Genomic DNA, 27665 nt, shown 5'->3' with positions numbered 1-27665 from the left:
ACCAGAAGAGTGGAAGTACCAGACAAAACTAACTCAACTTTTGATTTCACCAGATGACACACACACATTCTATCAACACTGCCTTTGGTTACTGATGAGTAAGAAAAGATTTGAAAAGAGGGGGAACTTTGTGTTTTCATCTTTCCCTTTCTTTCGATGTTATCATAATTTTGCCTATGTGGTTGGCTAATTCAGGGAAGTAACACGAATAAGGAAGGATATGATAGGGTTCTTTAGTCGTTTGTTAAATAACTAACATTATTTACATTAAGAGCACTATTACTTTCTTTCTGCATTCAAATCAAGTTCTGGTTCAACTGGAGAGCAAGTGCTCTCAGGACTCTGAATGCCCACCCCCGTCTCTTATAGACTGAACTCACTCACCTTGTCCTTGCTTTGAGGAGAACTGAACTCCCAGGCACCATTCTGTGCTCATGGGACATCAAGAATGTGACATGCAAATGGATCAGCAAGGAAGAGTAGACACCCATATCTATACCTATCTCCTCTGCTCACACACATGCTCCTGGTCCCATCAATGTGTAAAATCCAAGCTCAAAGATAAAATCATTAAAAACCTCAGAAGGCAATAGCAGAGCATTAAAACAGGCATGGTGTGACTATATAGCTCTTGCATTCCTTTTTTTTTTTTTTAAGACTTTATTTGTTTATTTTGACAGAGAGAGAGAGAGAGACAGCAAGAGAGGGAATACAAGCAGGGGCAGTGGGAGAGGGAGAAGCAGGCTTCCCGCCGAGCAGGGAGCCCGATGCGCGGCTTGATCCCAGGATCCTGGGATCAGGACCTGAGCCAAAGGCAGACACTTAACGACTGAGCCACCTAGGCAGCCCCCCCACTTTTTTAAAGACTTTGGTTTTAAGTAACCTCTACACTCAACATGGGGCCCGAACTTAGAACCCCAAGATGAAGAGGCACATGCTCTACTGACTGAACCAACAAGGCAGCCCCAGCTCTTGCACTCTTAAAGCAGGCCTTCCTTGCTCCTTGCTCTGCACACCAAGGGAAAGGATGGTTTGCTTGAGGAGCTGTAACACACTCCCTTCCAGCTGTGCTCCCCATTGTTCTCACCACACAGTCTCCATCTTTGGCCAGAAGAGTGTTAAGATTTGCTTATAGAGTTACCCATCCTGAAAGAGATGAGGAAAGGAAACCATTCTTTTCTTAATTCATTCAGTACATAGGTATTGATTGCCTACTCTTTGCAAGGCACAAACTTCTGATGTTTAATTACCCAATTTGACTCTCAGTAGAAATGAAGTTAACAACTGATCATGAGGAAGTCTCCATAAAGTATGGGCTTTGGGAAGCTTCCATGCTGGTGAACACCTTCACCTATTGGGAGGATGAAGCACTTGGAACCCTCCCCGACCTTATCCTATGTGTATCTTCATCTGGCTGTCCATGTGTATCCTTTATCACATCTTCTAATAATCTCGTAAATGTATGTATTTCCTTGAGTTCTGTAAGCTGTTCTAGCAAATAATCCAATCCAAGGGGTGGAGGTCATGGGGACCTCTGATTTTAGCCATGTCAAACAGAAGTTGTGGGTAACCTGGGGACCTACTACTTAAAATTGGCATTTGAAATGGGGGGCAGTCTCATGGGACTGAGCCCTTCACCTGACCTGATGCCATCTCCAGGTAGATGTCAGAATTGAGTTAATTTGTGGGACACCCAGCTGGTGTCACAGAATTGCTTGATGCGGAAAAAAAACAACGCAGACATCTGGTATCAGACGTGTCATGAGCATTGTAGTCGTGCAAGAATAAGGGAGAAACACGGGACTGAGGTTTTTCACTACACACATGTTGTTAACATACTTTTGCCTTCTTAATGACTCCTAATTGGTGATATATTCCTGGCAGTACAATAGGAAATATAAAGCTTCCGTCTTCACTGTTCTACAAACTCTAGAAGGTGAGAAATAATAATAATAGCATAATTTGCACCACACTGGGGAGCCGACCGTGATCTTCTCTTAGTTACCTCTGTGGTCCTATCCTCTGCAGTCCTTTGCAATCCATTTCATTTATTACCCTGTCATCTTCCAAGGCCAATCATCTTTCTCTCCTTCCCTCCTTCTCTCCCTCCTTCCTTCCCTAAATTCCATTAGGGTACTGCAAGTGATTTGTGCCAAAACAATTGATTCAGTTCAAAATTTTTTCTAGCTGGTAATTATGTCAGAAAAAGCCAGCTAAACGCAAATCAAAAACTTGTTCTAGTTCACCATCTCTTTGATCATTAAGATTAAAGTTGTATTTGAATATTCATTTATCTATCAAATATGTATTGATGAGATAGGCTAGGTGGGAAGACAGTAGGGGACAACATAAACATGGCCCCTGCTTTCCCAGAGCTTACACTCTGGTGGGGAAAAACCAGTAAAGATATTAGTTAATAAATATTTTCTTCTAAAGGTAACTGCTGGAGTGCCTGGGTGACTCAGTCAGCTAAGCATCTGACTCTTGGTTTCAGCTCAGGTCATGGTCTCAGGGTCATGGGATCGAGCCCCACATTGTGCTCTGTGCTCAGCCAGGAGTCTGCTTGGGATTCTCTCTTTCTCTCCCTCCGCCCCTTCCCCCTCCAAAATAAATAAATAAATCTTTAAAAAAATAAAGTTAACTGCCATCAGAAAAAACCAAATGGCGTAATAGAGAGTGATTTGGGAAGCTAATTTGGGTTGAGGGTCCGCTAAGCCTTTCAGAGGAGGTAATAATTGCATTGAGACCTAAACTAGAACTTTTCAAACTATAATTTGCATATGAATCAAGTGGTGATCTGGTATAAGTGCAGATTATAATTTAGTAGGTGAGGGGTTGTGCCTGGGATTCTGCATTTCTTATAAGGTCCCAAGTGATCCCTATGGTGCTAGTCCATGAAGCACTTGTGGGGTAGGTGCTGAGGTGAGAAAAAATTTGATGTTTGGGTTAGAGAAATACTGTTTGATAGAGGCTAGGAACAGTGAGTAAGGGATGAGGAATATGCAAGAAGGTCAAAGAAGTGGGCCAAATCATGCAGGGCCTTCTGGGCCAGAAAGTTTCATTTTATTTTAGTGTGATGGAAGACAAGAAGATGTCAAGGGGGTGAAAAGTAATGGTGTAGGAAAGACGTTAAGGTTCGAAGCCGAAGCCGATGGCCAAGAAAGAATTGTTGAGATGTCTTTGGTGCAAGACGTCTTTTGGTTTCATGAAAGCTTGGGGACAGGACCCGTGGGCAGAAAGAGCTGCACCAGGGTCATGAGGAGTGGCCCATTCCATACTTTCAGTTTGGGAGGGGGGTTGGGGAGAGCATAAGTCTCTAAGCAATTTTGGAAGTAAGGTTTCCAGGACCTTGAGGGGGCTAACTATTGATGGGAAAAGGTCATTTATTCCTGTCTAATAAAACCTGAGTCATGAGACCCTTCAGGTGTATATTGGTGGGTCATATGCTTGGGGGATGATTGCCAACACGTATCTTGGCGTGTGTGGTGGGGGGGTAGAGATAAAGGAAGTTTCTGAAGGAATTTTTGTATGTTAAAATAGACTTACAGGATCCTGGGGGCTGGACTAAGATTGCCTTTTGCCCTTAGCAAACTATCCACATCGAGGCAGCTGAGTCCCTAGAGGAAGGTCCCTCTGCCTGTCTCAAGGACTTGTCAGTGGGCTGTACGTAGTAAGGAAGCTTAATCATTTTTCTTCTGCCTTCGTTTCCCACATCAAGTAACGTGATCAGATTTAAGCTCTTGAAGATTAACCTGATGACTACGGGAATAATGAATTTTAGGGGAGCAAGAGTGGAAGGAGAAGAGGTTTCAGGAAACCAGAGTGGTACTCCTTTGTGTGAGATATTGGTGGCTTGGACCGGGACAGCAGCAGTGGACATCGGGAGCAGCAGATGGTGATGATGGTGATATAGCGGCGGAGCCTACAGGACAAGTGCATGAATTGGATATGGGGAGATGGGAAAGGGAATTAAGGATGTCAACTGGATTTATGTTCTGATCAATCAAGCAGGTGACACCATGTCCTGAGATGTAAAACCAAAGCAATAACAAAAAAAAAATCAAAACTTGTATTTTCGGTAAGTGGAAAAGGGAAAATCATCTAGAATGATTCTTACTTCTAAAGTCTCTGTTTGTATGTGTACTGGTACAAATTTCATTTAGAATCTGACATTAGAATCAAGGTGGAAGGGCAGATGCAACTGAGAATTCCTTCCCTCCCGCCCTCTCTCCCTCCCTCCCTTCGTTCTTTCCTTCTCTCTCTCTCCCTCTTCCTTCCTTCCTTCCTTTTCTTTCTTTTTCTTTCTTTCTTTCTTTCTTTCTTTTTTCTTTCTTTCTTTCTTCTTTCTTCCTTTCTTTCTTAGCCACTCAGAGGGCTCTCTCTCACAAAGCCACTCTCCTCCTCCCTATCACAAAGGAAGAGAAGAAAGATCATCAGTGACACATGGCAGTGGCAGAGGCAACACTAAGAGCCAATTTCACCCTCAGGAGAGAACACTGCCTCTCTTCCCCATGGTTTCCAGTGCTCTCCATGTTCAGAGAAACTTCTCTAGTAACAAACTATAGAAATGATGCCTGGAAGTACAGTCTTGCATCTGAGAATTTAGAATCATTTGGTAATGTATCATTTTAAAGAGAGAGAAGCAGCAGCTACCCTGATAGGTGATGGAGGTTCTCTGGCAAGCAATGTTTTGCATTATAATGTAAGTTAAATAGACTCTTTTGCCTAAGCCTGGAATTTTCCAATGGAAGTTGATTTCTTAGAACAGGGATGGATGGAAAGTTAGGGTATTTCTAAAGACCCACCAGTAAAATAGCAGTGTTTTACCCTCAGAGATTGCTCCCTTTTGGATTCCCGTGAATAATTTCTGTCATTTGAAAGAGTTTAAGAAAAAGTTATGTTTTCTTTTTCCAGTTGAGCCTCTTTTAACACATTTTTTCTGGTACCATTAATATACTCATATTTCCTGCTGGAAGAATGTTAAGATTGAATTATTGTTCAAATCCTTTTTTTTTTTTTTCCTTTTAAAGTTATTTTTCCTTGAAGAAGTTTCTTTGTCACTGTCAAGGTTAAGTGAAGTCACTATTGAAGGAAAGCATAGAAGGACTTTGGAATGCTCTTCCATAAACCCCAGTGACCTATCCCATGACAATCCCCTGTAGGGCTCAGGGTTTTTAGGATAAATCATTTTGGGAAAATGTTTTCTTCCTTTGCTGCTAGGTTGACAAGGCAAAAGAAATAATACTGTTTATGTCAACCTTTGTTCTAGCACAATTTCTCAAAGCAGGTTATTGAAACCATGGGAATTTCTACCTGAATGTACAAAATTGAATTTTTACCACCCAATACTGCACATAGCAGATACTCAGTAGACGTTAATGTTAATTGAATTACTTGGAATTCCAAGAATCTTCTAGAAATCTTAGATTGGTTCCTTTCATCTTGCAGATAGTGAGCTGGAAATGGAGGGGGACAAGTTGAGAGTCTAGCCCCTAGGCAAAAAGACACATGTTGGTTAGGAATCTCACAATTTCCTTTGAAATTGAAGATGTCAGTTTCTTAAGGATGCTTTATAGTTCAAGGCCCTGAATCCATAAACATTCCCTTTGCAATTATCTTGCTACTTCTACAGGCAAACTTTTAAGTTTTTATTTATTGCTGTGGCAGAATAAGGAGTGATCCTCCCCGCCCCCGTTCCATCTGGGGAGAGATTTGGGGATCAACAAATTCTATCATAGGAAGTAAACAAACATCCTCAATTAACAAGGGACCTTTGTGATGAAATAAATCCAAGAAGGAAACAAAGCCTACTTTACCACAATAATGCCAAAGTTTTCATCATAGGGCCAGGTGAAAAACATGTTAGTGGCTGAAAATATTTTTCTCCAGTGTTACTGGCCTGAATTATCTTTGGAAGATGAGTAATACTGACCATGGAGAGATATCTGTCCTTAGGTAATTCAAGATGAAACTTGCCTCTGCCTGCAGCCTTTGCTGCCTAAGAGTGAGAGGCATCAAAGGTCCCCCCAGTGTGTTTCACTACAAGACCAGCCCACGTTCGTCCTACTTAAGAGCTAGCAGTAGGCTGGGTAGAGGAAGTCTTTCGTTAAACATCCAGCTGAAGCCCAAGGCATTAATTTTACACTTAAGAAGAGATAGCAGCAACTTGGGACCTCTTCCTCTTGTAAGGAATGGGGCAGTGTTCTGTGGCAAAGGGATGGGAGTGTTACCTAGGCAACTTAGAGGATGTGAGGAGGATGACAGAGGCTTGGAGAGACGCAGCATCCATGTGGTATAGGTCCTAAAGGCTCAGTGTGAGCCCTTGTCTTATCTGCTCATCTCCACCTGTCCCCACAAGGTCATGGCAAGCAGGTTACTAAGACAGGATATCACTATTGGTTCTCCTACTAGGAATGATTTTGAAGTGCTTACCTAACTTTTTTGGTTACTCCTTCGTCGGTGTTCAAGGGTGTTTAGGCTCAGGAAATTGGGTGTGGTGTGTTTAGGAAACAACAAACTTCCTGAGCACTTGGTGGGCCTGGGTAGAGATGGGTCTAACAGGGACACAGTCCAGACTCTCCCCATAACTAAGATAAAGGGGAGTTCACAAGCCAGTAGATGACACCCCCCAAATTATCTGAGACAAGATGCCTACTTTGGCTTGGTCTCCCCCTCTCAAATGTGAGCAAAGCCCATGTACTTCATAGCAGGGCAGGAAGGGGTTCCTGAAACACCTGGTTCACGTGACATTTAATCGTGACTATAGGTGCTGGGCACATTATGGCACTGAGTATTCCTTCTATAAATGCTAATTAAATGACTTTTTAAAAAAGATTTTATGTATGTATGTATTTATTTATTTCAAACACACACACACAGCACAAGCAGGGTAGAAGCAGAGGGAGAGGGAGAAGCAGGCTTCCCGCTGAGCAGGGAGCCCTACGTGGGACTTGATCCCAGGACCCTGGGATCATGATCTGAGCCGAAGGCAGACTCTTAACCAACTGAGCCACCCAGGCGCCCCTAAATAAATACCTTTAGATGGTAGACCCTAAGCTTATTTCTGAGGAAATTAATTCTTTTGGTCTCTGACCTTAAAGATCTCATAATCTACTGAGGAAGACAACCATGAAGAGATCATTTATTTCAACTCAATTAGATTGAAGAAGGGACTTTGAAAGAATTCCAGTTAGTTCACCTAAGAGACCGGAATGGCCTGAACAGGTGCAGTGGCAAGAAGGCTGAAGTAGGAGAGTGAGGCTGAGTCTGAGAGACATTCTGAAGTTTCAAATGGCTTCCATAGGCAATTGGATACAGTGGGACAGGGGGCAGGTGTGGGGGAAGAAGCCTGTGGCCTCCTGTTACATACTTCTGACCTCATTTATTTAGAAAACCTAAAGTGGAAGTCAAAACATCAATATTGTCTAAGTGAAAGGAAGAACTGAGAGGATCCTCTGACTTGCTTCTGTCATTTATTGCCCCACGTGATGAAATGTGATTGCATTGAAAGTTGACCTGTTTTAAACTTGGGGGCTTTCAGTGTGAGTTGCAAGGCAACCCCGAGTGGAATTCACTTTCCAGGAGTGTCAGAGTTGCTCCTGGATGTCAGGCCCTAGACACTATCACAACCAAAGGAAAGGGTAGGGGCAGCTACGCTGTGGCATCAGGGCCTTGCTATTCTGTGTCATGAACGAGGGTGTTGTTTTGCCTTTTTGGACAAGTATGTGTGTGTGTTGGAGACTTTGTAGATTCTGGCAGTCCTCGGAAGGTGGGGCAGAGGACTCACCTCAGGAAAGGGAAGGGAACAAAGAACATGGACAGAGTAATCTCTCCAACACCAACAGCAGATACACTGTTTTCCTCCTGCAAAAATGAAACAAATGTCAAGATGAGGAAGATACGTTCTGTAGGACAGTGAATTATAAGCTCCAGAATCAGATTGGCTGGTTACCCAAGCTGTCTAAACTCTTAGCAAAAACCTGGCACATGGTAAGTGCTTAGTAAATATTAGCTTCTACTATTCTAAGTAACTCAGAGCAGGAAAGGGAAATCAGAACTATTTTTCTAAACCTGAACAGGAAGCTAAGAAAAAGTAGCTTTCAAAACAGCACTAGAATATAACTCCAAAAGCACACGCAAAAAAGAAAAAAAAATAGATAGATTGGACGTCATCAAAATTAAAAACTTTGTGCTTCAAAGGACACCATCAACAAAGTGAAATGAGAACCTACACTGTGGGAGAAACGTTTTGCAGACCATATATATAATAAGAGACATATATCTAAAATATGTAAAGAACCCTTACAATTCAATAATAAAAATCACATAACCTAATTTTAAAAAATGGACAGCAGACCTCAATGGACATTTCTTTTTTTTTTTTTTTAAGCTTTATTTATTTAAGCAATCTCTACACCAACATGGGGCTTGAACTCATGACCCCAAAATCAAGAGTCTCATGCTCCTCCAACTGAGCCAGCCATGTGCCCCAAATGGACATTTCTTTAAAGAAGATATGCCAACAAAAGTAAGCACATGAAGATGCTTGACATCTTTAGCAATCAGAGAGATGCAAACTACAAGGAGAGACTACACATACGTTAGGATGGCTATCATGAAAATGACAAATAATAGGTGTTGGCAAGGATATGGAGAAATGGAAACACTATACACTGCTTGTAGAAATGTAAAATGGGGCGGCCATTTTTGAAAGCAGTCTGGCAGTTCCTGAAAAGGTTAAACACAGAGTTACCACATGACCCATATGAGTAGAGCAATTCTACTTCTAGGCATATACCCAAAGGAATGAAAATGTATGACCACACAAAAACTGGCACATGGACATTCATAGCTATCATTTGGCAATAAAAAGAAATGAATCCCTGATATATGCTGCAACATGGATGAGCCTTGAAAACAGTATGCTTAGTGAAAGAAGCCAAACATAAAAAGACCACATTTTGTATAATTCTATTTATGTGAAATATCCAGAATAGGCAAATCTGTAGAGACAGAAAGGAGATTAGTGGTTGCCAGGGCTGGGGGTGTTTGAGGAGGAATGAAGGGTGAATGGTAATGAATATGCAGTTTCTTTTGGGGAGATGAAAATGTTCTAAAATTGATTGTTGTGATGGTTGCATCACTGTGAATAGACCAAAATCCATTGATTTATACACTGAATTGGTGAATTATATCTTAATAAAACTTAAAAAAAACAGTACTAGGAGAAGGAGGTATTAGTATGTTAAGAATATTCCTTGTTAGGGATTCCCGGCTGGCTCAATGGGTGGAGGATGCGACTCTTGATCTTGGGCTCATGAGTTCAAGCCCCATGTTGGGTGTGGAGCCTACTTAAAATAAAAATTAAAATAAAAAAACACACCAAAAAAAAAGAATATTCCTTGTGATATTACACCATATGGACTGTGTGTTTCAGATTAATAGATCAATATCAAATGAAACATTTCTAGTGGCTGTGCAAAAGATTTCCATTCATGGTCCTGGATGTTCCCACATTTCTATTAATGACCCAGAAAAGACCACTTGTGCTGAATATCTTGCCCTTGTTCCTCCAGATCCATTCTCCACCATCCACCCTGCTCTCTGTGGAGGCTGACTTGTGCGAACTATGCCAGTGGGCTCCTGTGCCTTATGGTCAATCCAGCAAGAGATCAAACAGGAGGGAGGAGAAGGAATTTAGGGACGTTAACTGAAACCCCACCATGCCTAAGAGGCAGAAAGCAGGATGCAAGGACACCTGGACTAAGAACGATGGGATGATTCTAACAAGAAGATGTTTAATACAAAGTCCAGGTGAAGATGTGGTGACTACAACAATATGTGAAGTTTTGATTATTGTTGACTCACTGTGAATCAAGAGGTGACAAAATGTACACCTCCCAAATAAAATTCTAGCTTTCTAAAGCCCCAGGTAAGGGAATGTTTGCATTCTCTTCCTTTGTGGTCCAACCACTCTTAGAGTACTGTGTTCAGCTTTAGGTGATACATGAAAAATCTGCTGCAGATTTTAATGCATCTGTTTTAACTTCAGCCTGTCGGGTACATGGACGGAATGAAACACGCTACAAAATTAGATAATTTGCTAGGTAGACAGGGGGCTGCTTCTAAAATCACCTTTCCTCCAGTTTTTAAGAAATTGTTTTTTGAACCAAACTCTCACTTCCATTAGAGTAAATTCTTTCCCAGGAAGCTTCTGGAATTTTTATACAAATAGATTTAATAATAAACCTTAAGCAAACCTTAAACAAATCCAGACCTATGTACACATTTTAGCCTCAAACCAAGCACATATGGAAGAACTATCTAATCAATAAAGTTGATCAGAAATAATTCCTTACAGGCCTCACTTTAAATGTATAGTGAAATTTAAATTGAGGTCAAGTAATGTCAGAATGTTCATGCTAGAAGTGCCTTTGATATCATTTAGTCCAAACCTCTGCTGTTGTAAGTAGGGAGACTGAGGCCCAGGGAGGTAAAAGGACTGGTTCTCATCTGACTTCTCTGATTTTAATTCCAAGTCTATTACACGTGCTACATTGCCTTCCTGATGAACTCATGCTTCTAAAAGTTGATGAGTTTGGACCAACTTGGAGTGGACTTGGTGGATCTTATTTTCTCAGTGTTTATTTGGTATCTACATTGTGATAAGGCATTGTGTATCACATATCCCAGGCATTTGTATGCCTTACTTGAAACTAAAAAGCATATAGTACTTACAATGTTTTACTGAGAGACTTTTAAAAAAAGTTTTCCTGATTTTTCATCTTCTCTATGCATTACACCAACATTTATTGAGAATCTGTTGTGTTAAGTCATGTCCAAAGAGGTAAGCACAACAAACAGGAAAAAAAAGTCTTTGCCTTCATATAACTTATCTTGTAATTTTTATTTTTATATTTGGAGTAGACTTCAAGGGAATTGAAAGAATTCTTGCATTACTTCCTGTAACGGCCAGCCTCCAAGAAGACAGCCTCTGATAATCCTTGCCTCCTGGTATTCACATATTCATGTATAATGCCCTCCCATGTTACCCTGTATGTGGGCCAGAACACTGTGGAAGTGACAGTGTGTGAGTTTGAGTTTCAGTCATAAAAAATATTGCAGCTTTGATCTTTGCCTTTCTTGGCTCACTCAGGGGAAAGGACCCCAAACAGCTTTGTGGAGAGGCCATGTACAGGGAAGAATTGAGACCTCCTGTCGATAGGCAACACCAACTTTCCAGCCATCTGAGTGAGTCTTGGAAATCACTTGGAAGTGGATCTTTGGATGTGTCTTAGAAGCAGACCTCTAGCCTCTGACAAGTCTTCAGATGACCGTAGCCCTGGCTGACATCTTAACTCCAACTTCCCAGCAGACCTCAATTCAAAACTTCCAGCTCTGCTGCTTCAGAATTTATGACTCACAAAAACTGTGGGAAATATGAATGTTTATTGTTCTTTTACACCACTAAGTATCAGGGTCACTTATTATGCAGCAGTAGAGAACCAAGACACCTCCTGTGTTTTAGGAAGACTTCTTAGAGAAGGAGGATCTGAGAAACACCTGCGTATTATAAATTGGGAAGGAAGCATTATTTTCCCATGCTTCTGGGTTGCAAGAGAACCAACTCTTAGCGGGAAATACACATACACACAGGCCATTTCAAATTCATGGTTTCTGACAGAGTGTTCAATGTTTTTGATGCTGTCAGAAATTTGGGGTTTCAAAATATGGTTAGGAAGAATATAAAGGAGCTACACCTTTATTACATGGGAGAGAGGAAGAGATCCATGGGTGACGAAAAGGCCATCTTCTTGATTACAGTAAAGAAGGCTCCAGAAATTAACTTAGTGTAGTTAACCCCAGCAGTGGGCATAGCAACCAAAAATACTGCAAAAAGTACAACTCAGCAAGATTATTTGCTAATAATTTATTTTCCTCAAGAAAAGAAAAACATATCCTTGGTAATGTGCCAGTTCTCAACAAGCTAATTCATGGTAAGTCTTTCTCTGGGGAAAGAGATAATTAAATCGTTCTGAAGTCTTTGCTCCCTAACTACAGAGTCATTAAGGCTGTTCACAAATATTCTTGTTCTCCTTCCTTCCTGACATATGGTGGGTTGTACTTTCCCACCCACTCGAAGGTATCACTGTGTGCCTTGCTTTGGCCAGTGAAATGTGAGTGGAAACTTTGAAAGTCAGGATGCTTCCCCGTCTTATCTTTTTCTTGTCATGGCAACCAGCAATGTTTCTACTAGTGACTGCTTTGTCAGCCTGGGGCCTGGAGTGAAGATGACAATGGTGTGGAATAGGACCCCCACCTGACCACACTAGAAAGTAGGGTGAATAAGAAATAAATCTTCAGGGGCACCTGGATGGCTCAGTCGATTGAGCCTCTGCCTTCAGCTCAGCTCATGATCCCAGGGTCCTGGTATGGAGTCTTACATCGGGCTCCTTGCTCAGCAGGGAGCCTGCTTCTCCCTCTGCCTGCCAGTCCCCCAGCTTGTGTTCTCTCTAGCTCTTGCTCTCTCTCTGACTAATAAATAAATAAAATTTTTAAAAAAAAGAAAAAAGAAATCAATCTTCAGGGTGCCTGGCTGGCTTAGTCTGTAGAGCGTGTGACTTTTTTTTTTTTTAAGATTTTATTTATTTATTTGAGAGAGAGAGAGAGAGAGAGAGCACATGAGAGGGGAGAGGGTCAGAGGGAGAAGCAGACTCCCCGCGGAGCAGGGAGCCTGATGCGGAACTCGATCCCGGGACTCCAGGATCATGACCTGAGCCAAAGGCAGTCGCTTAACCAACTGAGCCACCCAGGCACCCGAGCGTGTGACTCTTGATCTTAGTCGTGAGTTTGAGCCCCATGTTGAGTGTGGAGCCTACTTAAGAAAGAAAGAAATCTTCATATTTAAGTCACTGAAATTTTAGGATTACTTCTAACAGCATAATCTAGCCTATCCTGGCTGAAATGCTAATAAATAAGTGAAGTTCATGTTCATTGTTCCTGCCTGTTCAGACACTGGCTCAGCAGCTCTCCGCTGGTTAAGGGGAGCTACTAAGAGTATAAGAGTCTTGCTGGGAGCCAGGTGTCTTCCATCCTATATCTCAGTATATTTTCACAATAAGCCAGATACTATTAACGCCATTTTACCTGTAAGGAGGCTGAGAAGTGAAGTGCCTTGCCCCAGCTCACTGGCAAGCATCAGAGCTGGGACAAGCCACGTTTTCTGAATATAAAACCCAAGCCGAGTCACTGAGCTGTACCAGGGCCCCCCATTACCGATTATGAACCAAGGTAACTTTAGCCTGCTTGGTAACTCAGCTGTGACCTCTTCCTACGTTAGTCACTTTTGTATCCTCCTTCCTGTCTCTGCTTTGCTATTTTCTACATGAACCCACATAATGTTCCCCCACTTTGAAGTAATTGTCACCCTCCCTCTTAAGGGTGAGGAAATAAATACTTGGCATACAGCCCCTGAAAGGTGTGCTAAATATTTTATATACATTGCAATTTTACTTAGTCCATATATGAGCCCTGTAACAGAAGTATTATTAACTTCATTTTAAAAGGGGGGGAACTGAAGTGCAGGCAGGTTATGTAAATTACCTAAGGTCTTTGTTTTGTTGTGTGCGTTTTTTTTTTAAGATTTTATTTATTTATTTGACATAGAGAGAGAGAGAGCACAAGCAGGGGGAGCAGCAGGCAGAGGGGGAAGCTGGGTCCCCGCTGAGCAGAGAGCCCAAGGTAGGGCTCGATCCCAGGACCCTGGGATCATGACCTGAGCCGAAGGCAGACGCTTAATGGACTGAGCCATCCAGGTGCCCCTAAGGTCTTTGTTAATAATCATTGGTGGGTGGATTTCAAACCTGTGTCCACCTGACACCAAACTTCTTGCTCTTTCCAGTGCCTATTCCCACAATATTCTCTTCATCTAAATCCTTATGGGGGCTAGAAAACAAAGTTGGAGAGGATTAGGACACTCCGAAGCCTGTTTGATTGGACTTTTCTCTCAAGCAGTAGCCCTTTGGTAACCCAGAGTCTGCAAAGATCCAGGGATCCAATCATCATGAAAAAACAGGTCCCTCCAATCTCCTCAGAGAAAAATCCAGGAACAAGATCAGCTGGAAATGGTCATTTAATTTCCATCCTTTGATTTGCATATAGAAAGTGCCCCGTATGTATTTGTTCATAAATTTGAGTTCTTTAGGGGCTTCTCAAAGTCTATGGTAGACAAACAAGGTCTCCATAGTTTCTGGCTTTAAGGCAGGCTTGTGTACTTGACTGGTCCTCCAGATGGGCATTTTTGGCCTCTGCATTTTCCTGGCAGTCTTTTTAACACTTCTTTGCACCGCCATGGACTAAGAAGGTAACCACCTTCTTATCCCTTGGCTCCAGCTCTACTCCTATTTCACTTCTTTGTAAATTAGTGGCTCAGATACCTCTGGGGAATCAAAAGACATAATGTTCCTGGGTATTTGAGGCTAAGTATGTGAGCAGTTAATTTACCCCACCTCTTATCCTCAGCTGCCTGGTGATTGATTTGTTGTGGTCAGGTCTTAGCCTGTCCATGCTGTGAAGGGCTCTCCTTCCCCTGCCTTCCCTGTAGCGAGGGGAAATGCCAGAGGCTAGACTGGAAGAGCTCACAAGCGGCCTTCTAGTTCTCAGATCTAGTCAACTAGACCAGTTTTAAGTTGAAGCCACATCTATGTTGGTTTAAGAATCAAACTAGTCACTCCGTCAGTGTTTACTGGGGGCCTTACTCTGTGCCTGGCCCTCCTCTAGAGGCTGGTGACAGACCAGTGAGTGAGACAGACAAGGCCTCTGGGAAGAAAGAGTCAATAAACAAGTGGACAAGTGAACCTGGTAATTCCAGACCATGACCATTGCTGTGAGTGAAATAAACAAGGTCATGTGATAGGCTATGAGAAGGGATGAAGTTTATTACTTTAGGTAGGTAGCTATGAAAGGTTCTCTGATAAGGGACCTTCTGAGTTAAGATGTAAATGATTAGGAGTCAGACTGGGAAAGAACATTCCAGGCAGAGGGAGTAGAAATTCTAAGGCTCTCAGACTGGAGTAGGTTTGGGTTGTTTAAGAAATAAGATAAAGTTGGGGTGCCTGGGTGGCTCAGTCGTTGAGCATCTGCCTTCAGCTCAGGTCATGATCCCAGGGTCCTGGGATCGAGCCCTGCATCGGGCTCCCTGCTCAGTGGGGAGCCTGCTTCTCCCTCTCCCACTCCCCCTGCTTGTGTTCCCTCTCTCGCTGTGTCTCTCTCTGTCAAATAAATAAAATCTTAAAAAAAACAAAAACAAAAACAAGAAAACTAATGCACAAAAAAAAGAAAAAGAAAAAGAAGTAAGATAAAGTTGGGATAATTACCACTCACTGAGTGGTTACTATGGACCAGGCGTTGTGCTATGCACTTCCATATAGTATCTCATTTTAATTAATTACAATCCCCACAAGGTAGCTATGATCTCCAGGTAGATCATTCGTTCTGTTAGCACTTGGGGTTCCCTCATCTCTATGATGGCATCCTAGAGAAGTGAGTCTCAATTGTGGTGATTTGGAACTTTATGAATGAGCTCTACTAGAATTTAGTAGGTGGGGACCAGGGAGGAGAGACATGTTTCAATAAGTAGGATGTCCCACGCAACAAAGAATTGTCCCTCATCACACAGGATTCTCAAATGTAACACCAGATCAAGGTTGACGTATGTGAAAAACCTGTTTATAAACTTCAAACCTAGGTTCTAATTCCATTTTACACACACAAATGAAATGTAAAATAATAGAAATATATATATATATATATATAATATATATATGTCTCAGTCCCCTATTCCTTGCACACAGCTCGTAAAACCCTTGTAATTTCCTAAGTGGTGAAAGCCCTAGGAACATCTTTTGTTCTAATATTTGGTCTTTGACCTTGGTTTCTCACACAGAACTCCCAAAATCCTTGGGATTTCTTAGGTGACAAGAGTGCCTTGTGTTCTAATGAGATGACTCTCGGTGGGTTCCTGGATAGCTTTAGGATGGGGGCTGATCACACGTGATTAGAAGCTTGGGACTTTCAGCTACATTCTCTGTCTTCTGGGAAGGGGAGAGGGCCTAGAGAACGAGTTAATGATTGATCATGCTTACGTGCTGAAGGGTACGTAAATATCCCCCCAAGTACAGGGTTCAGAGAGCTTCCAGGCTGGTGAACACATGGAGGTGCTGTGTAGAGTGGTGTGTCCTGAGAGCACATGGAAGCTCCACACCCCTTCCCATTTCTTCATCTGGCTGTTCATCAATACCCTTTATCATGCCCTTAATTATGTAATAAACTAGTAAACATAAGGAAGTGTTTCTCTGAGTTCTGTGAGCTGTTCTGGAAAATTATCTAATCCAAGGAGGGGTTCCTGGTGAACCTCTGATTTGGAGCCAACTCAGACAGAAGAATGGATAACCTGGGGACCTACTACCTGTGATTAGCATCTCCAGGAGGGGAGGGATGTTGTGGGACTGAGCCCTTCACCTCTGAGGTCTGTGCTAACTTCAGTTAGTGTCGGAATGGAATGGAAGTGCAGGATAACCAGGTGGTGTTGAAGAATTGGTTGGTGTGGGAGAAGCATTTGGGAATTCAATCACCAACTAAACGAAGGGAAGATCCTACTTAATTTATTTTGAGCTTTACCAAGAAATGCTCACCATTTCACAAAATCGCAATACCCACTGCAATGCTACTCATGGGATTTGAGTCAGAATGACACAGAATGACAGAATGACACAACTGTATCAGGCTGCATTTGTAACTGTCACGTGCAAATAGGTAACATAGGAGATCTGATACTTTGCAATTAAATTAAAATTAAACCTTTCTAAGAATGAAAATCCAACTTCTCTGTTAGCAGAGATGCATAAAAAGCATTCTCTTATTTCTTAACTCATTCATTGTAAGTAAGTGTAAGCAACTGACTATTCCATGGGTATTCTAACGGCCCACCAAACATGCCCCAAGCAAAGGCTTCTAATGCATGTTAATTTATTTTTAATTACTTTATATCTCTTCTATATTATAATCAAGAGTTAGTGCCAAAAATCCAGTGTCCCAGAAAGTTCTCCAGTCCCAAGTAAACCAGAACTGTTGGTCACCCTAGATAGTGTTATTATTATTTTTTTCCTGAAATTATGTGTGGGTAGGTTATATTATCTAAGAATTTCTGTGACGGCAAAGGAAGGGTTACAAAAGATTTGTTGTAAGAAAGGAGTATTAGGTCTGGTGGGGTGGAGAACCATGCCCTAGAGAAAGCCCTGAGTCATGGAGGAGTTTAAGTACAGGATCTGTTTCCACAGGCTGTCCAGAATGGGGAACACCCAGGGCTGAGTCCAGCCCTTCCTGCATAGATAAGAGTCGCACCTCCAAAACTGGGCTGGTGTGTTGGGGGTGGGAGGGTAAATCCTAGGACATTTGACACCTATATTCCTAGTATGGCAGGCTCCAGCCCACATGTCCAGATGAATGCACACAATTATAATTTTTATTCTTGCAAAATCATAGAGCAGGACAAGTTTGTTTTTGCTGCCCTCCTACTTCTTTTTGACATGCCTATTCTTGTGCTCTCTATGTCCTCATGTTGAAAACTGTCCCCAGATGGTAGCAGTGTGACCAACTTTGATTCGGACCCCTGCTCTGACCTAATGATTCTGTGTTTACACTTCCTTCACTGTAAAATGAGGATAATGATAATATATCTGCTGCATTGAGTTAATGTTAGGAATAAATAGAAGAAATGGACTAATGTCACTCATTCTTAGCATGACACATAGTACATGTCTCATAAATTGTATTTATCCTTATCCTTTGACCTATGTACCTCTGCCCTTCCCAGTAGCGACTTGTGAGCGAAATTACTTATTTCTCATTCTTGCACCTCGCCTCCCATCTGTGTCACTGATGGAACACAGAAAGCATTCTGCTTCGTGAAGCAATCTATGTTAAGGTTAAGATTTCCTGCATTTTAAAACTTACTTACCTCCACCGGAGGATTGTGTATGAGATATTTTTAGAACTGAGAGAAGAGTAGTAGCAGATTTTCCATTGCTCCCTGTCGTGGGCTGAATTGTGTCCTCCCTGAGTTCATATGTTGAAGCCTTAACCCCCAGCACCTCAGAAGGTGACTGTATTTGTAGAGAGGGTCCTTGAAGTGGTAATTAAGGTAGGATGACGTTGTTGGGATGGACCTTAATCCAATGGGACAGGTGTCCTTATAAGAAGAAGAGGTTAAGACACAGACATGCACAGAGGAAGACCACGTGAAGACACAGAGAGAAGACAGCCAGCTACAAGCCAAGGAGAGAGACCTTAGAAGAAAGCAGTGCTGCTGACACCTTGATCTGGGACTTCTAGCCTATAGAACTATAAGGAAACAAATTTCTCTCTTTAAGACACACAATCTGTGGTAGGCAGCCCTAGCAGACTTTCACACTCTCTTCCTCCTGTCACAGACCTTTTGCAGATTAAAGTTCCTGGGGCCAAATCCCAGATAAGTTCCTTGAATTCCCTGTTCTTTTTTCATCCTTATAGCAAACGCTGGAGATTCAGGCTATGGGTTCACAACGGGGAGGAAAGGAATTAATAATACATGCCAGATACTTAATCATCATGGTAACTTATGAGTAGTTATTATTACAGATTAGGAAACTGAGGATCAGGGAGGTTGCATATCTTAACTAAAGTAATCATTCATTCATTCATTCAACAAGTATTTATGGAACAAATATACCTGTACCCGTATGCCAGGCAATATGAAAGATGCTGGAGATACATCAGTGAATCAAACTGACTTACTCCTTGTTCTCGTAGGGCTAATAGATTAGTGGGCAAACAGATTTTAAACAAATAATCACATGGGGTAGCTGCCTGGCTCAGTTGGTAGAGAATGTGACTCTTGATCTCAGGGTTGTGAGTTCGAGTCCCATGTTAGGGGTAGAGTTTACTTAAATAATCACACAAATAACTATATCATTATAAATGTGATAACTTACAGAGGAGCACAACATATTAGTAGGAGAGCCAGATCAGTTTAATTCCATGCAGTAAAAATTTACCGAGTATCTATTATATGCTAGATGTGCTAAGTGCTTGGGAAGTATCAATGAACATGACAGATATGGATTCTATCCTCTTAGAATTTCCATAGCTAGTGGGGAAAGAAGACATCAAACGAGGCTTACAAAGGAGAGAGAGAGGTGTTAGGAAAGATGACTTCAAGGTTATCTGGGGTCATTTAGCAAAGTGTATCATTTGGTCTAAGAAATCAAGGTAGGCCTTCCGGAGGAATTGCTAAACTTACTGGAAATTGAAGAATCAGGTAGCAGTTAGCCAAGCAGAGGTGTGCAAAACTTTCTTCAGTCAGACGATCTCCAGCTCAGATAGTACCTTTCTCCCCATAGACTTTCTGAGTAGGCATCTTTTCTCTGCCTGGTCATACACAAGTTGTTCAGATAGAACACTGGGCACTAACCGGAGAACTATTTTCAAAGTCTTGTCTTGAAAGGGACATTGACCTTAGGGGGTAAGCCTAGGAAATTCCCATCTCAGTGGGTGACTTTAGGGCCCTTCCTTTCCTCTACTATTCCTTCTGTGGCAGACACTGGGGCCTGGCTTACAGAAAGCCTTTTTCCTAGTGCCCTCTGCTATACAAGCCAGAAAACAACATATTTATTTACCCAGATTCTCTTGCTGGAATGTTCGGTCATGTGGCCCAGTTCTGGCCAATAAACAGAAATTACTGGGTAAGTTTCGGGAAGAACTTTTTAATTATTTTTAATTATTTTTTCTTTTTTAAAAGATTTTATTTTTAAGTAATCTCCCCAACATGGGCCTTGAACTCACAACCCGAAGATCAAGAGTCGCATGCACGCTCCACTGGCTGAACCAGCCAGGCACCCCAAGGGAAGAATTTTTTTTTTTTCTAAGTTGGCTCCTCACCCAGTGTGGAGCCCAATGTGGGACTTGAACTCCCGATCCTGAGATCAAAACCTAAGCTAAGATCAAGAGTCAGATGCTTCACCGACTGAGCCACCCAGGCGCCCTAGGGGAAGAACTTTTTTAAAAGGACAGATTCACCTGGCACTTGTTTTTTCCTTTGTCCTCATTCATGCCTGTTTTCTTCTTCTTGCCTTGAATCTAAACGTGTGAACTGGAAGTGCAGTAGCCATCTTGTGATCACAGAGAGGAAGGCCACTTGCTAAGGATGTTGAATGTAAAGAAAGGGCCTGGTTCTCTCATGGCTTATGTCGGCCTTGCTTATGCCCTGACTTAACTGTTTGAGAGGCTACTGAATCTTTCATTCTTCAGTGTTTTAGGTGCACCCCCACCCCCCGCCATTGTTCTTATTTGCTACTAAACACATCCCTGATTTATCCATTGCCCTATCTCTGGTAACCAAAAATAGGGGCTTGAACATTTCTACCTTAGTTTCGGAAGATTGTAGATGTTTTCTACTATCTGGTTCATGTCAGGATATACCTGGTTGGGAAGTTCTAGGTCTTACCACAAATGCAAGCTGAATCGTATTTGTTTAGACAATTGTACTCCGGACTGCAGAGCCAGCTGCCTTTTGAAGTGCCCTGATTTAAACCCCTGGGGTGCTTATATTCTAGCGCTTCGTGTTAAAACAGGTACAAAGTAGTCAGGGAGTGGCTCCTCCCTAAAGTCTAAACACAATAGAAATGATGCCCATTAACTTTAAAAAAAGTTTTCGCTGAAGGAAAAATTGAAGAGAGAGAAAAAAAGCAAGAGTACAAAGACTAGTTTCGAGTAGTGTATCAGATTATCTTCCCTTTTGTAAGATCTAGATGAGTGGAAATATATTCTCCTGAGGGAAGTCTTTCCTTGAGGTAGAAAATTCCTCCAGACATCTCCCTTCTCCAAATATTACATCTTTTAGTTACAGGGAGGTATTTACAAGACAGATTTTCTAAGGCAATCCCATTGCTCTGCAGTGTAATTTCAAAAGTATTTTCTTACTGAAAAAAATTTGCCCTTTTGTTTATAAGAATCTTTCCCCTTGGAACACAGCCTCAGAGTCGTAAATCAAAACTACATGTTTACCTTATCATAGATTACTTTCTCTGATTCAGAAGTTTTGATCTTTGTGAAGTTGATCTTCAAAGAACCAGACTAGCCACCTGGATTCAGTGGTGTGTTCTGTGTGTTGTCTGCCTCACCAGTTGAACTGGAGAGATTGCAGTGAACTGTGTTTATTGACTTGGCCAGATCATTGCCTTGTGGGCAGAGGGAAAGGAGAGCAGCAGAGGATCTGGAAATAAGACCATCCACCTCTCACAGCGGGATTTGAGAGACCCATTTGTCCCACCCCTCCTCCTCCTTTTGGGGACCTAACAGGGGCCACTGCTTTGGGAGAGTAGGCAAGGAACACTACAAGGTGGAAAGTGAAAAGTCTCCCTTGGTTTTAAGGAGCAGAGAAATACTGAGCCTATCTAGGAAAGAGAATTTATCACAGATAGAAAACTGGAACCGGAAAGCTGATGAGGGGGTCCAGGCAGTGTGAGGGACTGGTTGTTCCGTTTGTCGCTCCCATGCTATGGGTTTTCTCCCTCTTGTGATCTCTCTGCCTTTCTTCTAAGATATGTCTGCTCTCTTTTTCTTTATGTATTAATGGGCCAATTCTTCAGTCCAAATGCCAGAAAGAGCTAGTCCAAATGACTTTGCTTAATCACATTGTCCCTTTGGGTAGCGCTCTTGGCCCAAGGCATCTTCATGAGCCATTAGCCAGCTGATGGACAGGCTGCCCCAGGTCAGGTGCCCACCTCTATTCCCCTCAGTGATCACTGATGCACAGACATCAGCCTAATCTGACTTCCCTGATCCAGGGGGCTGTGGGCAGGGCAGTATATGCTAGAAGCAAGTGTCAGATAACACAGTCTCTGGGACTTGCATTTAGACCAAGTCCCAGTGCCGTATCATGCCCACTTTGCTGGACCAGATTTGCACTCAGATTTCCTTTTCTGTAAATAGGGGATAAAAATGAAACCTATTTCACAGGATTGTGGTGAAGCTTGAGTGAGATAGCATATAGCATATAGGTGAAATGGCTGGGTAAATTGTTAAATATTATACTCATGGCATTATTATCAGAAAGAGACAACCTCAAGCCGTTATGACCCATTTTGGCTTCTCAGAAAGGCTAACAGTTCATCTATAAAGAGAACAGTGACAGGAAGCGTGTAAGGAGTGGGGAGTGCGGGGTGGGAGTGGGCAGGAATGCCCCGCTACCCTTAGTTAAGGGGTGTCCAGGGCTAGCTAGCCACAGTCCTGGTCCTCAGGGTCTCACAAGGCTCTGGATGCTTGGTATATGTGTGTTTGTAAGCACACACGCACACACTGTGTGTGTGTGTGTGTGTGTGTGTGTGTAAAACGATTGACAGAGAATAGAGAACCCTCTTTTTTTAAAGATTTTTTAAAAATTTATTTGCTTGAGAAAAGAGAGCACAAGCAGGGGGAGCAGGGGGAGAGGGAGAAGTGGGCTCCCCACTGAGCACGGAGCCCAATGTGGGGCTCGATCCCAGGACTCCTGGATCATGACCTGAGCTGAAAGCAGACACTTAACCAACTGAGCCACTCATGTACCCCTAAAGAACCCTCTTCTATCTCTTCAGAGCCTCTCTTCCCCTTTGCTGAAGGTCCCCCTCCCTTTTTAAGAAATATTTTATTTTTAAGTCATTTCTACACCCAACGTGGGGTTCCAACCCACAAGAGTCGCACATTCCACCGATTGAGCTGGCCAGGCACCCCCTGATGGTCCCTTTTTTGCCACTAACCTCTCCAAATTTCTTTAAATACCAGGAATAAAGTAAACAGGAAATTAAAATATCAAAGCTGAAAAGAGAGAGGTGACAGTGAATAGACAGAAGTCATATGATATAGGGTGTGAGTTCCCCAGAAGGGCTGGGAGGTTCAGCCCACAGAACTGGGAAATTTTGGCTCATAAGCAAACATCCTGTAGATGCCAGTAAGTATCAAGCCCTTTGTATGAAAAGTGGCCCTAACCTTGGCCAGAGCTGCATCTGGGCACCCCTGGAACTCCCTGACTCACTGCAGAGGTAGCTGAACGAGGGCATGGTCCTGCCAAATCCAGTGGCTTTACTTGCTGAGCTCACTGGATCCCTCCTTAAAGCACAGGAGGGAAGGTAGGGAGAACCGCCTGCCAAGATCCTTCTTTAGCAGACCTCCTGTCCTGGATTGGAAATTTAGGCCCTGTTCGAGTGGGCTCAGGTTGCTCACTTTCAGGTTGTCACATAAAAACGTACTGAAGTATACAGGAAAAATTCAAATTTATTTATAAAAACAAAGCTTTCCAAAACACACTGCAAGCTGGAATGTCTTGGTACGGCAGGCTATCTACTTAATTCTGCCCGCCGAGATGGGCCCTATTACGATTAAATAGGGGAGCAGGAAAAGTAGAAGCAAAGTTTGGAGATGTTCCTTTGAGAAGCATACAGGAAGGGCAAACAAGGGAGATAGGGAAGTGAGGAAAGAGATGAATCATTCTCCTCTATATTTGGCTAATTCCCTCATTGGCATTGGCAGATCTGACTGCTGAATCGAAGTCCTGGGGTCCTTGTTTTCTTCTCCCAGGGCTTTCTGTTCTCTGTTAATTAGGACATTGGAGAAATTGTCATGATAATTACAGTGTCTAGACTTGGGGAACTATGGGAAGCAGTAAGTGAATATTTAATTGCAGAGTTGAGAAGACATATGTAGACGACAGTATTTTGAAAGTCGCTTCTGAGAACAAAGCTGCACTGAGACGTATTTCTTGGGATTGCCCTGACGTTGCCTGTTATGTAAAGGGAATCTTGGATGTTTCGTCTGAGCATTTAGGGTTGTCAAAATTTTCATTTCCTCAAGAAGATTCCAAGGATCTGCAAAGAAAGCTGTGCTGTAGTGCTCTAATCTTTATCAGTTTTACCCTCAGAGAGTATCGTCATAAGGGGTCGCGAGGCAGACGCTCTCAGTTTGTTGCCCAGACTAGCAGATGTTGACTGATTCTCTTGGAAAGATAGGTCAAGTAATTAGGATGGAAACTTCCTACCTTGCCACATTCGATAATCATATTTTCCCTTCCACAAATTCAATGGCACACTTTCTTCAGCTGGTTGGTGGAAGAATGCAACGGAATGTTTTCCTTCCCAACATACAGTAAATCCATGCTTATTGGTATCTAGTTAGAAATCCCCATTACTCAGCGTTTCCTCACTTGGATAGGACAAAATGATTGGTCTTCTAATGATGCCTGGAAGGTTCCTGGCCATCTCCAGCTGTCTTTTATTTTTCCGGATGGAAATATCATTACTATTTCTGCTGATTATGCATGTAAAACTGGCTTATTGTAAAGATTCAACATTGAAAAATGGAAAGTGGAAATCCCCTTTGTAAATGTCTCACCCCATGGTTAATCCCCCAGGTAAACACTCAATAGACTAGTATAGGTCCCTTGGAAATTTTCATGCATATAAATATATACATGTATATAGAATATATTTATGCAAGTAAGATCATATTATGCATACTGTTGAGTAACCTACCTTCTTAGTTTATATGTCATAAACAACTATATTAAACATATAGAACTACTTCAATTTTTTTTAGAGGGGGGAGGAAGGGGAATCAAGCAGTCTCCGTGCCCAGTGTGGGGCCTGATGTGGGGCTTGATCTCACAACCCTTAACTGAAATCAAGAGTCGGATGCTAAACTGACTGAGCCACCCAGGCACCTGTTCAATCTTTTTAATGGCTGCACAGCATTAAGTAGTACAGATTCATCATAATTGATTTTTAAAAAGATTTTATTTATTTACTTGAGAGAGAGAGAAAGAGAGTGCACAGAGGAAGAGAGAGAAACAGACCCCCACTGAGCAGGGAGCCCAATGTGGGGCTCGATCCCAGGACCCCAGGATCATGACCTGAGCCCAAGGTAGATGCTTACCCAACTGAGCCACCCAGGCGCCCCATCATCATAATTGATTTTACTATATATCTGTTAATGAATACTTAGGTTGCTTCCTATTCTTTGCTATTATAACTAATTCTGCAATGACATTTTAGCAGTGCTCTGATTATTTTTTTTAAGATTTATTTGTTTATTTTAGAGAGAGAGAGAGAGAGAACAAGCAGGATGGGCAGAGGGAGAGGGAGAGAGAATCTCAAGCAGACTCCATGCTGAGCATAGAGCCTGATGCCGGCCCGATTTCACGGCTCTGAGATCACGACCTGAGCTGAAACCAGGAGTCAGAGGCTTAGCCAACTGCACCACCCCGGTGCCCCCTGACTATTTTTTAAAGATAAACTATATTAGTACTTCTGTTTAAAATTAACTTAATTGAAATATGGTTTAATACAAAAACCTGAACTCATTGAAAGCGTACAGTTCCGTGAGTTTTGACAAAAGTATCCCCCCCTGTAACTGATACCACTGCTAAGGTACACAGTGTTTCCATCACCTCCACAGTTTCCTCATGTCACTTTACAGTTCACCAACCTACTGGCCCGGGCAACTGTTGTTCTGCTCTCTGCTACTGTAGAGTAGTTTACATTCTCTATAATTCCATGCAAGTGGAATTAGGTAGTACGTACTTTTTTGAGTCTGGCTTCTTCCATGTCACATAATGTTTTTGAAATTCATCCACAGAGTTGCCTGCATCAGTAGTTCCCTTCTGCGTGTTGCTGAGCCCTATTCCATTGTAAGGTATACCGCAATTTGTTTAGCTATTCCACTGCTGATGAAAATGTGGATTTTTGCCAATTGGGGGCTATTATGAATAGAGTTGCCATGAACATTTGAGTAGAAGTCTACACGTAGACATATATTTTTATTTCTGTTTGGTATGAACTTTATAAGCAACCACCAAACTGTTTTCCAAAGTTGTTTGTACCATTTTCCATTCGTACCAGCAGTGTGGCCAAGTTCCAGCTACTCTACAATTTTCTCAATATTTGACGCATTGGTCTTTCTAAGTAGAGCCATTGTATTGGATGCACAATAGTACATCATTATCATTTTAATTTCTATTTTCCTGGTGATACATGGTGTGGAACATCTTTTCATAAGCTTTTGGCTATTTGTATATCTTATTTTAGGAGGCACCTGTTGAAATATGTTCCCCCTTTTTTAAAAATCAGGTTGTCTTCTTATTACTGCATTGTAAGAGTTCTTGATATTCTAGATACAACTCCTTTGTCAGATGTGTGCATTGCAAATATTTTCTCCCAATCTGTGGCTTGCCTTTCTCTTTTCTTAATGGTATTTTCCACAGAGCAAAATATTTAAATTTTAATAAAGTCCATGAATTATTTTTTGAAATGTCAAAAAAAAAAAAAAAACCACAAAAAAGAATGAGATTAAACAGTGATTAGTGCAGTTTTTATACCGAGTGCATACAATATTTCAATTCCTTGGAAATTGTCAACTGTGTGTTAATTAGAGTATTGGATTAAACAAAGCACCCCTTTTTCTTATTGCCTTGGATAACAGAATTTGCTATATTTATGTGTCCTCATGCAGTGACTCTGAAAGTCATCTTAAACCCTTTTCCCCTTTTAAAGAAACTTAATTGAGAAATGTAGAGAAAAAAGAATACATCAGATTTCTGCTGACCATTTATACCAGAAAACCTTTTCCCTAAATGAGTAATCTATAAAAGTCTGTCAAGAGTTATAATGAAAGCATATATGGAGTGCTTACTACTATCAGGCACCATGTGCTAAATGGATTCTTTCATTTAGTTCTTACAACAATGACCCTATGAATTGGTCACCATTGTTGTTTCCACTTTATGGATAAAGAAACTTTTCAAGTTCACTGAACTGAATGGAGAGCTAGGATCTAAACTCTAGCTATATATGTGCCTATATGCTTTATTTTTTTTTAAAGACTTATTTATTTATTTTAGAGATGGCAAGAAGGGCAGTGGGAGAGAGAGTCTTAAGCAGACTCCACACTGAGCATGGAGCCTGACTCGGGGCTCGATCCCACAACCCTGAGATCAGGAGCTGAGCTGAAACCAAGAGTCAAATGCTTAATGGACTGCACCACCCAGGTGCCCCGTGCCTATTGCTTTAACTACCACCCACCCTTTACTCATTCTGCGAGTTTTCTTTGGGGCATTAAAAGAGATGTATTATGTGTCAGTCATAACGTAGCAATGTAACTAAATTGTTGTACTCTAAGATTATTTACTACCCAATCTGTATTCTGATTTCCCAACATGTCCCCCAATATATTTTAACACCAATATTTAATCCCTATTAATAGCACGTTTGATGCTATTAGTAGGCCTATAATAACCAGCTATTACATGGCAACCACATATTTTAATTTTTAAATAGCTTTTATAGTGCTGTCTCATCAACCTTATTTAGGCATTTGTTGGTTTGGAGGGTGAACTTTTTGAGAGCTTTGACTATTTCATTTCAACCTCAAAATGAATTTTTCTAATGTAGAGACTTCATTTTTAAACTCACACTTGCCAAAATTCTTAAGTAAAAAACTAGAAGATTCTGGTATTGAACCTTCTAACTCTCTGGCAAGGTAGAGCTCAAAGGACAAGAATCTGGAAGGCTGGAGAGAAGTTGCTAAGGGAGACAAAGGCTGTCCCT

The 27665-nt window shown here is 41.8% G+C and overlaps 2 pseudogenes; both read right to left on the bottom strand.

Moving 5' to 3' along the window:
• Positions 1 to 3777: 3777 nt before the first annotated feature.
• Positions 3778 to 27665, bottom strand: part of LOC118552282 (small ribosomal subunit protein uS5-like) — a 35664-nt pseudogene continuing 11776 nt past the window's right edge.
• On the bottom strand, positions 4363 to 4590 carry LOC118552288 (small nucleolar RNA U3; annotated as a pseudogene).

This window comes from Halichoerus grypus, chromosome 5 (genome assembly GCF_964656455.1).
Source record: "Halichoerus grypus chromosome 5, mHalGry1.hap1.1, whole genome shotgun sequence".
Classification (NCBI taxonomy): Eukaryota; Metazoa; Chordata; class Mammalia; order Carnivora; family Phocidae; genus Halichoerus; species Halichoerus grypus.
Note: the sequence above shows the minus strand (reverse complement) of the source record. Positions and strands in the feature narration are given on the sequence as shown.